This window comes from Lolium perenne, chromosome 6 (genome assembly GCF_019359855.2).
Source record: "Lolium perenne isolate Kyuss_39 chromosome 6, Kyuss_2.0, whole genome shotgun sequence".
Lineage (NCBI taxonomy): Eukaryota > Viridiplantae > Streptophyta > Magnoliopsida > Poales > Poaceae > Lolium > Lolium perenne.
In genome coordinates, this window is record NC_067249.2 from 218,461,645 (window position 1) to 218,465,782 (window position 4,138).

The 4,138-nt window shown below is 49.3% G+C and overlaps 1 long non-coding RNA gene across 2 annotated transcripts; it reads left to right on the forward strand.

Annotated features, from left to right (window-relative positions):
* The first annotated feature begins 1,713 nt into the window (after positions 1-1,713).
* LOC127306125 (uncharacterized) lies at positions 1,714-3,840 on the forward strand. Of its 2 annotated transcripts, none has more exons than XR_007854469.2 (2): positions 1,714-2,182; positions 3,291-3,840. It is a non-coding gene; the product is annotated as an uncharacterized lncRNA (long non-coding RNA). The 2 variants fall into 2 exon arrangements; XR_007854470.2 differs by having other exon boundaries at positions 3,324-3,840.
* The last annotated feature ends 298 nt before the right edge of the window (positions 3,841-4,138 follow it).

The window sequence follows — 4,138 nt, forward strand, 5'->3', positions numbered from 1 at the left end:
TGGATTAGCTCAATTGAACCGTCCAGATCATGACACGTGTCACAGTATACCTCAGTCCCACTTTTGCTACCATAACGTACCAAAGTAGCAAAAAACGGTTCGTTTGTAGCAAAATCAACACAATTGTAGCAAAACACGGTTCTTACAAAATACACACAGATCTCGTCGGAGACTCGCCGGAGACCTCGCCGGAGACGATGTAGCGAAAATGTTATACTATTGTAGCAAACAAATTCTGGTATTGTAGCAACACCGACCTCATCGGAGACCTCAAAAAAAGAAAACTCGCCGGAGATGTCACCCGGGAACTCGCCGGAGGCGTCGTCGGAAACCTCACCGGAGACATAGTAGCAAAAAAAAATGCTAAAAGTAGCACAAAAACACAAAAATTGTAGCAACTTTTTTTTGTTATTGTAGCAAAACCGACCTCGTCGAAAGCTCGGCGGAGACCTCACCGGAGAACTTACAGCAGAAATACAGAATAATTGTAGCAACGATATATAGAACAAAAGTAGCAAAAATGACTTCATCGCAAAACTCTAGCCGAAAATCTGGGAGAAACAAATGTGTACTATTATAGCAGAAATACATAACAATTGTAGCAACGACATAGAATAAAAAGTAGCAAAAAAATGGGGCAGGAGTTGACGACAGGCACCGACAACAAATGGGGCAGAATCCAGTGCAGCTCTAGGAGAAATTCAGGCCCGATTTGTCACACCCTAAAAACCACACGGCGTCGCCGCGAAGGAAGAAGCTCGGGCGGGCGGCTAGTGGAGCAACATGAGGAGCATGGGGGAATGCCTCCCTACCAGTGGCGCATGGAGGAGGTGGGGGGGTGGGGGGGCGGCGCAAGACGGAGAAGGTTCGGGGGCCGGCGACGCACTGAGGTGCCGGGGAACCCGATGACGCGAGGAGGAGGGGCCCGGCGGTGCACGGATGTCCTGGGGCTCCGGCGGCGCACGGAGGCTGCGGGGGCCGACGGCGCGAGCGAAGGTGGGGCGGAGGCACGCGGAGGCGGTAGGAGGGCGGTGGCGCGCCGAGGAGGTGGGGGCCCGGCGGCGCCCGTCGGAGGTGGGGGCCCGGTGGCGCCCGGCGGAGGTGGGGCGCCCGGCGGAGGTGGGGCTCCCGGCGGCGGGTGGAGCACGGGGAACACCGGCAAGGGAGAGCATCGGGACACGCCGGCAAGGAGGAGGAAGTGCAGGTCGCTGGAGAGTGGAGGCGTCTCGTTGCGATTTGGGGAAGGAGGTGGAAGAGATAAGATGTGGGGCCCACGTTACACGCGTCCAGCGATCGAGGCGGAGGATCCGAGCGCTGTTCCCCCGGGGGAGCGTCAGCGTTTTCCTTTTAAAAATCTGAAAGGTTCTTCAATGTATATGTAGTACGCATACTAGAATGACTCATGAGCCAGCAAGTGTTTGCACAAAACTCATTGATTTGTGGTCCTGGTAAAAAAAAAGTTCGACAGGCTCTTGGAACAGGACAGGGGTAGATGATGATAACATAACAAGCGATCCTGGTAAAATGATTTGAGATTTTTTCTAACTATAGATGAAATCTGCAAACGAATTTGAGTCATTTGCATGAGGGAATGTTTTCGCTTGTTTCATAGTGAATGCATAACTATTACGTTTTTTAAAAAAAAAAAGCAGTGTGTGCTCCTGAGCTGAGCACACATTAAAGTTTTCCACTCGGCTCCACTTATACTCACTTAGGCCTCGTTTGGTAACGGAGTATTCGCAGGGATTGGCGAGTATTATCCCGGCCTAACTTTGAATCCCCGATTTTCCCCAAAAGCCTATTTGGTGCTAGAGTTTTGGGCCGATTTTATCCCCGCTCATCCCCGTCTATCCCCGTCCCCGGCCCATTTTTGTCTTGGACACAATCCACGACCCAGACCCCGTGTTTTATCCCCGTCCCCGGTGAAGATCTAGCTACAGGCAGCACGCAAGGCAACCGGCGCGAGCGGTGGCGAGCGGATCAACGGCGAGCGGATCGGCGGCTAGCGGAGGTGCAGGAGCTGAGGGAGGGACGAGAGCTACGGGAGGGGTGGAACATCTTACCGGCGAAGACAGAAGTGGATCCCGCCGAGCCGCTCCACATCGCCGCCGCCGTTGTTATTGGGTTTTGACCGGCAACACCACCTCCCGACGGTCCTGTACTCCGGCCTACATGCTCTCCGGTAACCCCCTTCTCTATCCCTCTCTCTTTCATGGCTGTGTACGTACTAGCTGTGTCTCTCCCGATCTGAGCGCATCCAACCTTTCGTCCCAGTGGCGGAGCTGCGTCGGCGGTGAGCACCGGTCCGGCTGGATAACACGAGCGATTGGCTAAGTGATATATTTCTGTAATCTCGATGTTAGATTCTTGTAGGACACGCGCGCCAGATACATCCGCTTCCCAGCAGATCGAGCCATCGAGGCGCAACAGAGTCCCAGCTCCTGTGTCGCGCGCACCTCATCCTTCTTGTTTTCTTAGACAGGAAATGGCAGGGGCGAGCGAGCCCTCATGGCTACGATGCTCCAACAGCCACAATCTACACCAGTGTGGCATAGTTCAGAACATTGTTATTGCTTTTGTTGCTTGAAACCATGTGCTTGTAGAACAGTGGATAGTATTTGTAGGTGCTTGCTCGTAGCTAGTAAGCTTGAGTTAGCCAAGCTGGCAATTTGCAGTTTGGTGGGTTTCAGTTTGTTTACAGTGGTTTCATGAAGTAAAACCGTTCTGGAGTAATACATATTCAACAGGACTGACAAACGCACATGGTATTTCAGCATTCTGAGGGCATTTCATCTCCTTGTTATAATGTAGTTAAAATTTGCATTCTAAGTTGTGCTTCCGATTTAGTTAAAATAGTAATAATAAGTAATCAGTTTGACTGTTGTAGCAGATGAACCTGTGCCTGGTTTTAGCCTTCTATTCACCATGCCAAATTAATGTTACAGTTTTTTTTAAAGGAAAACGTTAATATTACATGAAATGTGTGCTTAGCTAAATTTGTAGTACACTTCCAAGTTAATATTTGGCATGGCAAAGTATGTTTGATGTGCCTGGCAAAGTATGTTGCAGTTTCTTCTCTGGCAAAGTATGTTTGTAGTACAATTCAATTCATCACTGTTGCATTTCTTCTCTGGTAAAATATGTTCGCTGTCTCCATTTGTGCTGATGCTGTGTTGCTCTGGTACTTATGCTTTCAGTTATCCATGTGGATATTCATATGCTTTCAGTCATCCATCACCTGAACATGATCATGCACCAAACTCGTCTAACATCTTTGCGTATGATTACAGACTATCTTAATGCCTGACTTGTGTTTCTTGAAGATAGCATGGACCAAATCAACTCGCTTCAATTTTCTGCGCAAGGGCATCCTCGAGGAAGCGGGCAGCTGCTGCCCCATCTGCGACACTCCCCTTGAAGCTCCAGCTCACATCATGTTCGAATGCAGCTTCGCTCGCTGCTTCTGGTCCATCTTGACGCGGCGCCGGCCGACACCACTCGCCCCGTGTCCGCGGCGTCCACCTGCCCCCTCCCGCCCTCCGCTCCTCGCCGCACTGCGTCGATGCTCTGATTACTCTGCCTATGGCACCTTTGGAAGCATAGGAACGGGTCGTCTTCAACGGTGATCACTCAAAAAAATCAAGATAGTTTCGAAGAGTCGTCATCTTTTGTCATAGAAAAAATTGCCAGGAATAGTTGTATGGAATATGTAATGTATGCTAAACTGTCGTGAATTATGTGACTAAAACTCTTGCGTCATGGATGTTGATAACTGTTGGATGTTGACTTTACAGAGTTATGTTCATCTATTGCCATAAAAATTGAATCTTTTGTAGTTTATGATGAATTGTCTTCATTGTTGCTTGTTGTTGATTTTATCCCCAACCCTGTCTACCATATGCGTTGGTTTTAAACCAGGGGATTAGGGATTGGCAGGGGAGAGTATTTGTGGGGATTGGGTGAAGGTAAGGGTTTCACCCAATACTCTAGCGGATTATCCCCACTAATCCCCACAAATACTCCGTTACCAAACAAGGCCTTAGAGAGCTCTTGTTGTTCATTGCATTTCGATCGATTGAGGCAATACAAAAAAAAATGAACCAACTTGTCTCATGCGTAAGCTTAAAAAATGTTCCGG